The sequence below is a fragment of the Canis lupus genome, chromosome 1 (assembly GCF_003254725.2).
Source record: "Canis lupus dingo isolate Sandy chromosome 1, ASM325472v2, whole genome shotgun sequence".
NCBI lineage: Eukaryota > Metazoa > Chordata > Mammalia > Carnivora > Canidae > Canis > Canis lupus.
Window position 1 is genome coordinate 78,035,449 of NC_064243.1, and position 12,052 is coordinate 78,047,500.

A 12,052-nucleotide genomic window follows, 5' to 3' on the forward strand; every position below is an offset into this window, starting at 1 on the left:
TGGTCACTTAATAACATTGAATATATTTTCATATGTTTGTCTGACATTCATATTTCCTTACCTGTAAATTGTCATTTTTGCTCATATTTCTAAATTTTAAATTGATTGGATGAACTCTGTACATATTCTGAATACTTATTTTGCTAGACACAACTGTTTGCCTACCCACTGATCATCTTCCCGACTCATTCTGTTTTGCCAGTATAACTTCAGTTCTTTTTCAGGTACCAGGCAGTGATGTACGTTTGGGGATCTGAACCCCACCCAAATCCAAGGTGGGGGGGCTATAAAATTATGATTATTCTAAATAAGTGGCAATTGCATTTCCCCTTGTCTATGATTAGCTTAGGATTGAACATTTGATGAAATGTGTCCAATGAGATATGAAGGCCTCTAGGCAGTTCCTCCTCGTTTTAGAAAAGGAATACTGGCATGCTTTTGTCCCTCTGTAACCTCTGTTTCCTTTTTTCATGTTACTTCTGGGAATGTTATGCTCAAAAGTAGCCAGATTAAATGGACAAGTCAGCTTTATAAAAAGAGGGCAAGCTCTACATTTTTGAGCCTCTTCATAGTTTAGGCTTTTTATTGGATGTGTTTTCTGTTACTTGCAACCAAGTACATTCTAACTAATATCTTTAGCATTTGGCACACTTCAATGTGAATTTGAAAGCTATATTGTCATACTCCTAATCATGTCATATTGTCATGATTATAACTACTTTGCTTCTTCAGATTAATTGCAGCTTAAATAATATCTATAAAACATTGAGTCTTTCAATAAATTCCCCGTTATTCTGTTCTTGCATTAGGTCTTCAAAAAAAAAAAAAAAGATTTATTTATTTATTTGAGAGAGAGAATGAGAATGTGAGTGAGGGGGTGGCAGAAAAAGAAGGAGAGAGAGAATCCTTAAGCAGATTCCCGACTGAGTGGAGTCTGATGCCGGGCTTGATCTCAGGACCCTGAGATTTTGCAAATTCTTATTAGATTTATTACAAGGTAGTTCCTGTAGGAAGTGGCTTTTATTTTTCTTAGTACACTATATGACTGTTCTTTGTCAGTGGAAAGAAATATTGTAGAAATTTTAGTATCGATGTTGTATACTACTAGCATGCTACATTTTTTCTTTCAATCTTAATAATCTCTCTGTAGGTTTCCTTGAATCTTCTATGAACCCAGTCGCATCATTTGGTAATAATTTTAATTTTGTGTCTCACATCCATTGCCTTGTAATTTTTACATCTTATATCTTTATCTTATTGCTTTGTTTGGAAGAAGCACAATATTCAATAGAAAGTATGAAAGAAGTCATTCTGTATTATTTCTACTTGTTTTTGAATTTGATGGAAAATGGATTTAAATATGTCATCTGTAAGTCAGATGTTTGCCATAGGTTTATTATGGATATGCTTTATAAGAAATTCTCTCTTTTATTCATTTATTTATTTAATTTTACCAATTTTCCAGGTCTTCTTTTTTACTTACATGAATGAGTGTTGAATGTTACAGAAGAACACATTAGCTTCTATGCAGATGACATAGATTTTTCTCCTTCAGTATGTATTAATGCACTGAATTATACTGTTGAATCTATTACTATCGATTATTGTCTTCCTAGGAAAAAACCTACTTTATCCAAAGTAGATACAGATAGGTGCTCCAATAAAATTTTTCAGAGTTTTATTTGTATATTGTTTATTTTTCCTCAAAATACCTCTTAGATATATTTGCTTCTTTATCTTTCTGTTTTCTTATTATTTTTGCCTTCATTTCCTTTATTATTATTTCTTAGGGTTTTATCTCTTTTTTATAAGTTACTTAATTGGATATGTAGTATAACTTTAGTCCCTCTCTCCAGTTTTTCCTTTTTTTTTTTTTTAAGACAGACTGTGTGTGTTAGGGTGAAAATTGTGGGGGAAGGGCAGAGGGAGGGGGTAGAGAGAATCTTAAGTAGGCTCCACACTCAGCAGGGAGAGACTGACACAGGGCTCCATCTCATGACCCTGAGATCATGACCTGAGCTGAAACCAAGAGTCTGACACTTAACTAAGTGAACCACCCAGGCATCCCACCATTTTTTCTTATAAAAAGATTTAAGGTGGTGAGTTTACTCTGAGAATTGTTTTGGCTTGGTTTTGTAATTGTTATTAACTTCCCATGAAAAATGTTGGGTTAGATTTATTTATCTATCAAACGCTGCTTCTGTCCCAAATTCTTCACATATATTATCTAATTTAATCTTCAAACAATCCTGCATATTATCCTAATTTCCCAGTTGAGAAAACAGATTCTGAAAGACTAAGTGACTTGTCTAAGCTCACTTAGCTTGTGACTAGTGGGACCTTTGTCTTATCTCTGCTGCACACATCTTTCAAAATATCATTTAAGCAGGGCCATGCTAGCTACATGGTCTTTTTCATAGCATTTACCCAGTGTGTGTTTGAGTTTGATGAATGGAATGGAATATAGGGATAGGAATGAAAAAACAAAAGACTACTCTTTTTGTTATACCTGGGATATTCCATATCTTCTGTTACTGGTTCTGTGAGCCTTGCTTCTTCAGTGGTAGCTAACGCTATTTGCTTCATGTAAACAAGTTTGATAAGAGCATGGATCTTTTCATGGAGAAGGTTGGCATTGAAGCCATGTGTTTAAGAAAGTTTTATGGAAGGTATTAATTCAGAATTATAGTAGTTATAGTGAGGAAAATTAAATTTTACAATTTACTTTCTTTAATCTTATTTCAAAATGCTAGTAGTCATGGCATCTTCACCCCCCATGAAGGTTATAAATGGAAACAACGGGAAAATATCCTGAAAGGGACTTTTTTGTCGTCAAAGTACATTTTTAATTAGTAGAACCAGGAGTATTAAAATAGATTATTGATCTTACTCAGGATTAGGAATTAATTTTTTCCTATAAAACATAGAAGAATGACCATATGTTTGCTTTTAGTGGTCTTAATGGAATACCCTGATTAAACACTTAGGAATATGATGTAACCTCTTTTCCAACATACTGAACCACCAAACTGGCATTACTGTAAAATATGTATAAGAAACCTGAAAATGAGACCTTTTTTTCTTCTCTAGTGGTCAGTGTATCCACCAATGTTCAAATTACCGGGCTTGTATTTATGGTGATGGAAGTGATAAATAGTCTGAGAGGATCTGATGATGTAATTCAGAGAAATCAACAGTTTAGTGACTTCACAACTTTCATTAAGGAAAACACTCTCTAGAAACTTTGCAATATGATTATATTGATTAAGCTTTAGCAACTGATTACAGTTTCACTTTATTATTCTTTCAGGCAAGACACATGATTTTTTTTTATATCACTTTTGATGTTTTCATTAGGCTAGCAATGCATTAGAAACCTGACTCACTGCTTCCTTGGATATCAGGGCCAGATATTTTCTGAGTGTCATTTTTGAAATAAAGAATGTAGTTTCCCAAGTCTTTAATATTTGAGTGGGGTTATAAGAAAGAAAAAAGGCTTCTCTTTGCCAAGCAAACCTGCCATATTCAGATTACATTCATTTCAGACTTTAGGGAAATCACATAGTTTTTTACTTGCTTTGGTTTTTTGGTTTTTTTTTTGGCTTTTTTTTTTTTTTTTTTTTTTTGGCTTTTTCTATTTTAACATCACTAGGAGCAATATTTGTGTTACCCACTGTGTCTTGCTGAAGTTTATTAAATAATATTGTGAACCCACTAACAAATGAATTATTTCACTCCAGGCAATGGACCCATGTTAATTATGGGCAGATCTTGATTTTTAACAAGGAATACAGGTTATCATATGTGGACTCTTAATCATTTTTAAAAATCTTTTCTTGTTTTCTAATGGGAGAATGTAATTAGGAGCTAAGACACTTGACATCTGATTTTCTTGAGTGATTTAATTTGAACCCTACCCCTTTGGGCATAGCAGAGCTTACAATCATGGGAGGGAAACCTGTTTAGAAGCAGTCTGGAAGCATGGAGGTCACTCTTCATTTCCTCTGGGTTGTTATCCAGATACAGTCCTATTTGTGCTTTTGCTTCACTTCACTCAGCTGAGCATGGCTGCTTTCTCGATCCTTTACATTTCACACCACTGAGCTTGATTGTTCTCAGGTCTATAGTTGCTCACTAGAAGCATTACTCACACTAATATTCTAGGCTTCAAATCCCAGCCAAAACCAATCCCTCAAGATTCACAGATGGTGAGTCACTAGAGGGCATGCAAAATATCGAGAGTATCAAAAGCTTAGTGAAGTTATTTCTGCCAGGCAAATCTGTAGTATAACATTGACCATTGAATTTTGGAGTTAGAATGTCCAAATCCTCATTGCAACTATCCGATGGATGAATTGTCTCAGTGATTGTACTGGAAAGAGAAATTCACAAAAAAATTCTGGCATGTTGCTACAGGATCTTTCTTCACATATTGGCTTTATTTGAGAAAATAAGCCCCTCTCTTTGTTAATACTGACAAACTTACAACCTGACTTTTACTCTTTGCAATATTTTTTGTTTCTCCTCCCTTATAGTCAATCTGATCCTGTCGTTTGTATTAATAAAACTTCCTATGTAACTCAAACTGCTCCTTTGGAGAGTCATGAATAAACTATTAAAAATCCAACCTCTATCTATATATTGCCTGCTTTGTGAAAAATGGAATTAAAGGACTCATCTGTGAATACCAAATTCATTGCATTTGTAATGCTAGTGGATTTATAAATCCATTCCCCAGGGCTGCAGTGCATCCAGACTCTCTGTGTTCACTAGAGGGTAGATTCATGAAGTTTTAGGGAGCCCAAGATGTAAACTGTTCTTGTATTAGACAGGAATTATTATTTGGGGCTTGATCTGCCAGGGCTTACAAGGAAGAATGGTTCTTAGAGTTATGCAAGGTGTCCAAAATCTAGACTGCCTGTAGTCCTTATGTTCAGGATGGACACAGCACTGAAAGTATTGGAAATCTTCATCTATTCAATCATGTTTCACTATGTCTTGAGTACCTACTATGTACTACAAACTCTGTTATACATTGAAAATACAAAGTTGAAAAAAAAAAACAGGTGTCTCTTTAAAAGAATGACTGCTCAGCATCCTTGGATGTATAGTGTCCACATCAGTTAGACATGCATTTGTTTAGTTTTCAAATCTATTTACACACCAATATTGATCTAGATGCCATGAGGGACTAGACTGGCATGTCCTCAGGATTCGCACACCACTAAATTCATTCTAAATTTGCAAACCACTTTATCTGCCCACCTTTCTCATCATTTGCGTTTGTATTATTTAGGATATTCATGTAGAACCATGCCTACAGTGTTCTACAACACTGTAAGCTCCTAGGGGACGGGCTAATAGATGATTAATGTTTATAATCCTGGGCAGCCCAGGTGGCTCAGCGGTTTAGCGCCACCTTCAGTCCAGGGCCTGATCCTGGAAACCCGGGATCGAGTCCCACATGAGGCTACCTGCATGGAGCCTGCTTCTCCCTCTGCCTGTGTCTCTGCCTCACTCTCTCTGTGTCTTTCAAGAATAAATAAATTTAAAAAAAGATAATGTTTACAATCCCTACACTGAATATTTCTGCAATAAACTCTAGAGGTGGCAAGTTACAACGTACAGCACTGACATAGGTAAGAAGGGGTCACTAATTACATAATTATTCAAGCACTTATTTTTTCTAGTCTGCATGCTCTACTACATTCATGTGACTAATTATGTTCTCACAGGGGGAGTCCAGAGACTTGGGTTTTTAGTCTGGCTCTGTCACTGGCTGTGTAAGCTTTAGCACAGCATATAACCTTTCTGCACCTCAGTTTCCCCATCGATTTCTAAAAACAGTGGACAATTTAATTCAAATTCTATAGATAGATATATGTGTTCTTTTTCACTAAGTGTAACCAAAATTGACTATTTGTGACCTGCTTGGTTTAGAGTGCTCTATTAGAAACAGATGCTATTAGAATTTCTCAATTTTTAATGTTCAGACCTTAGGAATTCCTTCCCAGGATGTAGTGTCAAAGCAGACTTTATGGTTCCCATTACTATGATCTTTAGGCTGTTAACTTCTAGACCACATAGGAACACAAAAGTAAAAAGGAAAAGTGGGAAAAGGATGCATGAATTTGATAAAAATGGTTGTCACATTTACCAGAGAAAAAGAGAGAGGGAGAGATCTTGCTGTGAAATGATTTATCTAGTCCTGGTGGTCCTAAACAACATCTTGCCTTTTTGCTGGAAGAACACCCCATTTCCCAGAGTGATCTGGACTTTCTCTGAGATAAGAATGGATGTATTTTACCTTTCTCTAAGTTGTGTCCTTAAAAATGTATTCCCCAAAAACTGTTTTTTTTTAATTTTAAGAGAAAAAAATGCAAGTCATTTTATGAAGATATGTTTTTTTTTAAAGATTTTATTTATTTATTCATGAGACACACACACACACAGAGAGAGAGAGAGAGAGATAGGCAGAGACACAGGCAGAGAGAGAAGCAGGCCCCATGCAGGGAGCCCGATGTGGGACTCGATCCCGGGTCTCCAGGATCACGCCCTGGGCTGAAGGCAGGCACTAAACCACTGAGCCACCCAGGCTGCCCTGAAGATATGTTTTCATAGATAAAAAAAACACATTAAAAATATGTATATACACTAATGTATATACATCCATTAAATAACATATTTGTATATGTGTATATACATACTTCTCATGATCAAATATTTTAAAACATTGATGAATGTTGATGAAAAGATAAAAAGATATCTTTTTTTTTTGACACACAACTTGGAGACAAATATGCAGTATGTCCAGCTCAGTAGAACAGACACTTACAACTCTTAAGATCAACTGAGTGAGGTTCTCAGGCGAATGTTGTGAATTTCAACCATCACAATGCATATTTTGTCAGTGAGATAATCTGAGGTGTATTTTCACTCTTCTGAATTTCTTTGCTCTGATTACTGTCATTTTAATTATGAATTCATGGAGGGAAACAGCTGCATTTAAATTTAATGCACCTGGAGACAAATATATTAAATATTCATTTTATTTTAAGAATCTATATCACTAAGTCTTATAATTTACCTTACATAGCTTAACTATGGTACGTTTGTTTGCACACTTGAGTTACTGTAATTTCTAATTTTACGGCAAATCCATAGGAGATAGGCAGAAGGTTACTATCATTGGCTTGGCTAAGAGGTTAAGTGATTAGTCTAGGATTTCCCATGCTAGATGTAGATTTAAAAATAAATACCAGCCTGCTCCAGTCAATAACTTAGACTTATAAAACAATAATTGCTAAGGTTGACATTCAGATAAATCAGCTGATACCATGAGTAAAATTTCCATCTGATGAAACAATATGTCTTTTAAAGATATAATCCCCAAGATATGATTTGAAAATTCATGTATCAAAGGTGAAAAGAGTGGCATAAAGCTAAAAACAAATCCTACAGACCAGCATACACCATAAAGGGTAACGGGATAAAGTAGTATTCCCAGCAGTCAAAGGGATAAGTAAGAGGTGCAGTGAAAGCGATGCCTCAGAATAACAGTAGGGGCAGCATGGAGCCAGAAAGGAGCTTGCCCAAGGAATCAATAGAATCAGTAGAAGACAAAAATATGCAAAGTAAGATATTTAATACTATTAGATGTCAAGAAAATGCAAATTAAATAACAAGATACCTCTATGCATCCATTAAAATGTCAAAAACTAAAAGGATTGACAGTACTAAGTGTTGACAAGGTTATGGAGCAACTAGAACTCTCATACACCACTGATAATAATATAAAATGCTATTCACCTTGGAAAACTGGAAGTTTCTTAAACATTAAACATATGCTTAACCTGTCACATAGTTATTTTACTCTTAGATACATACCTAGAAGAAATGAAAGCCTATTTGATCATACAAAAATCTGTATGTAAACATTCCTTCCAGTACTATACACATTATACAAAAACAATCCAAGTTTACATGACTGTTTGATTACATAAAATTCTAGAACATTTTAGAATTTCTAATGATATAGTTCAGGTTGGTTCTCACCTGGGGTAAGGGTACAGGAGGGGCTGGACTATACAGGGGCACAAGGAAACCTTTGAGAGTAATGGAAATGTTCTGTAACTTGATTGTGGTTTCATGAGTGCATACATGTATCATAGATTAAACATGTATCAAAACTCATCAAACTGTACATTTTACATGGATACTATTTTTTGTGCATAGATTGAACCTCAATAAAATTGTAAAATGATCAGTCAGTGAAAGACCATGGATAGGCAGCTATGAGCAAAGAAAATCAGGATATAAGTAAGAATTTATCCTAGAATGAGAAACAAAGACATAATCTAGATAGGATAAAAGCTGAGCTGGATATTTCCACATCTCAACTATACCCTCTTTTTCACTTGTCTTTAGAATTTCATTCTTTAGAATATAAATTTATAGGATTAATTGATAACAAAGTCTGAGTTAACAATAATGACATTTCAAATAATTATTGTATCTATAATTCATAGCCTGCTTATCGCTGACAAAGTATACTACTAGATACTTGAAAATATGTATCTCATGTTTTTAGACTTCAAAATTGAGGGGAAGGGTAGCCTCAGGAAGGTCCTTTATAATTTCCTGATTCTGGTTTTGCTTTTATTTCCTCCCTTTTGTTCTACATTCTATTACCCTTAAGGAATAATTCTTTGTGTCTTTTATAGGATGGTTTACACATTCAGGCCTCTTTTGGGGCTTTTAATCTATTATCCCAGTCAGTTTTTCAAGAAATTCCCTTTAAAAAAAGAAAGAAAGAAAAACAACTCCTTTCCTTCCTAAAGAAGCTGTTGGGGAATGCAATTTTTTTCAAACTGGAGTATATGCCAAGAGGCCAAAAACTAGGATTCCCTTTTATAGCCACAGTAGCCCTTTGGCACGGAGACTAGTCTAATTTTCTTATGAAGCAACTGAGCTGATAAAGAGAATCCTGTCTGAGTTCACATACATAGTAAGCGCTGAGTCTAGGATCTGGTTCCGATAATGCACTGTCCATCTCTTAAACTTGGTGATCAAAAGGAGATTGGGGCTTTGCCCAGATTGAGTCAGAAATGGCCCACAGCACCTGAAGCCAATAACCAGTAGGGAGGCAACATAGTTAGATTAGTATTTTTCTGGGAAATCTAAGAGTCAGGGCACAGGGAGAGGTATGGTGTGACATATCAAACAAAATATAAGGATGACGTTGATATTCATTGGTTAGATAGACTTTTATATATTCCCACAGTGTGCCAAAGCACCTTAGCAGGCCCTGAAGATCCAGATTCAAATACAACATGACTGCAGCCTCCTATGAGTTTCTAGTTGAGAAAAGGGAGACAACCCCTTGGGCAAGTGTTTGCAATGCAGTAATTTGTGATATAGGTATACAATGATGCTATGAGGCTTATGGACATCTAAGTTATACTAGACATTTAAGTTATACTGGAGAAGCCAGAAAAAACATCTCAGCAAAGCTGTGTTGTGAAGCACAAGCAGCCGGGTGAAGAGTAAATGAAAGTCATTCCAGGAAAATCCAGCAGGTTCTGCTCATGCAGAGACATGTGACATGAAATGGAGTTGTCCAGGGCCTTTGGAGCTCTTTGTAAAGGCTGGAGTAGAGGGTGAGTATGAGTGTGTGATGCATGTGTTATGAGCTAAGTGAGGGAGGCTGGAGGAACAGTTCAAAGGGGTCTTGTGTGTTACATTAAAGTGTTTCAACTTTTTTCCTTAAGACTTGGGGAACCACAGAAGGACCCTCAGCAGATGAATGTTATGATATACATTTTTGATATTGGTGACCTGAAAACATGGCCTGCAGGTTGTCACAGGGATGTAGTCACCATTTCATCCTGCCTCTTTAGGGTGCCCTGAGCAAGATGTCAGGGTGCTTTGGCTATAGTCTCTAAGGACATAGAAGTTGCTGGAGTTGATTCTGTAGGATTGGCAAAGTTCACCTTTGAGACTGAGAGACTGAGGGTAGGGGAAAGGACTTAACATTTATTGAATTCTCAGTATGTTTCAGACCCTGGGCTAGTTCTTACTCTAAGTTATTGTATATAATTCTCACAACTACTCTGTGAGTATTGATACCATTCTCAGACATTTTGGCACCCAAGCAAGTAAATACGTGTCATTTGGGGCATAGTAAGTATTGCCTACAGTTCCCAGATAGGCTGACACATACCAGTGTTTTGTCCAAGAGACTTGGAGCAGAAATAATGAGTGCCACTTTGAGACAAGGCAGGTAAAAAGCCAGTATGTATCTTCTATCTCTTTATTTCCTTACCATAGTGAACTTGGAAATACCATGTATTTCAGATGACATAAATTCAAGTTGGAGAACAGTTGACCAACCTACATGAGATGCAAAGTAAGTAAGACATAAACCCTTATTTTTTGAGCCACTGACTCTTCAGAGTTATTTATTACTCCACTATACCTTAAACTATCCTCACTAATGTAGTCCCTTCAAACAAACATAATTCTATGTTTGTACATTTATTTATTTGGAGTGAAGTTTTAAAGATGTCTAGTAGAGGACAATTTCTGCGTTGGTCAAAAGATAACCAAGAAAATGTCACTACTTTTATTAGAAGCCATACTTAGAAACTTGAGTTACCTTGCACCAAGGCTTCCATTCAATCCACTGTTCTTCTATCAAAGCTGTTGATCAGCATGTTGGGCAGTAGTATGATTAGCCTGCTCCTTAATCTTATTTTAGGCAATATTAGCCCTATAGTATATATAGATGAGAAAACTAAAGTTAGGAGAAATAACTTGCTCTAGGTCAAATGTAAATTATACAAGTATAGTTATCAATGTAAATTATAAAGGCTGTATTTGAATTAGTTTATTTAATTATTTATAATAATTATCTGACATAAGAAGTCATTGTCTTTCCAATACTCTAGACCATTATTCATATTATTGAGCTGTTCAACAAAGATAATTTAATAGTTTCTTAATATGTAGTTGTATTAGTATTAAATCCTTTCCTCTGTGTGTCTCTTTTATATCATCTTGTCCTCACACTCAACCTCCTTTACCCTAATTTAAAGGTGAACTTGGAAATACCATGTATTTCAGATGGTGTGAAGTTTAAGTCAGAAAATAGTAAGTAGAGTATTTTTTAAAAGATTTTATTTATTTATTTATTTATTTATTTATTTATTTATTTGACAGAGAGGGAGAGAGAGAACACAAGCAGGTGGAACAGCAGAGGGAGAAGAAAAAGCAGGCTCCCCACTGAGCAGGGAGCCTGACATGGGACTGGATCCCAGGACCCTGGGATCATGACCTGAGCCTAAGGCAGACGCTTAAACATCTGAGCCACCCAGGCACCCCCAATAAGCAGAGTGTTTTTTTTTAAGATTTTATTTATTTATTTATTCATGAGAGACACACAGAGAGAGGCAGAGACACAGGCAGAGGAAGAAGCAGGCTCCTCACAAGGAGCCTGATGTGAGACTCAATCCCAGGACCCTGGGATCATGACCTGAGCTGAAGGCAGACACTCAACTACTGAGCCATCCAGGTGCCCCTAAGCAGAGCATTTTTAAATGCTCTTGCTGCCTTGGAAAAGTTGCAGAGCTTTAAAGTTGTTGACAAAATATTTCTTAAATAAACAAATGTGATTTCAAAATGTCTAAAAAAAGAAAAGAAAACCACAATCTTTTTCTGAAATGAGTAAGAGTGCTAATGAGGAAGATGGTTGTGTATGCTGCCACTCATTCTGATCTGGGAGAAGCACTGTGTGTACCAACACATCCCACATGTCTTTGAAGAGGAGTGGGTGGCCAAGCAGATCAAGAGGATGCTTAACACGAAGGTCAGCCTGACCCTGGCCTCCTCTGCAAAATGGAACCATGACAAGAATGTGTGGAAGAAACAAGAAAGTGAAGCATATGTGTCTGAACCTCACCCAGTTCCATCACCTCCATGTAGCTCAGCATGTTTATTGGAAACCATTATGTCACAGAATCAGTGCTAATAAATGAGCAGTTTACATGCAAAG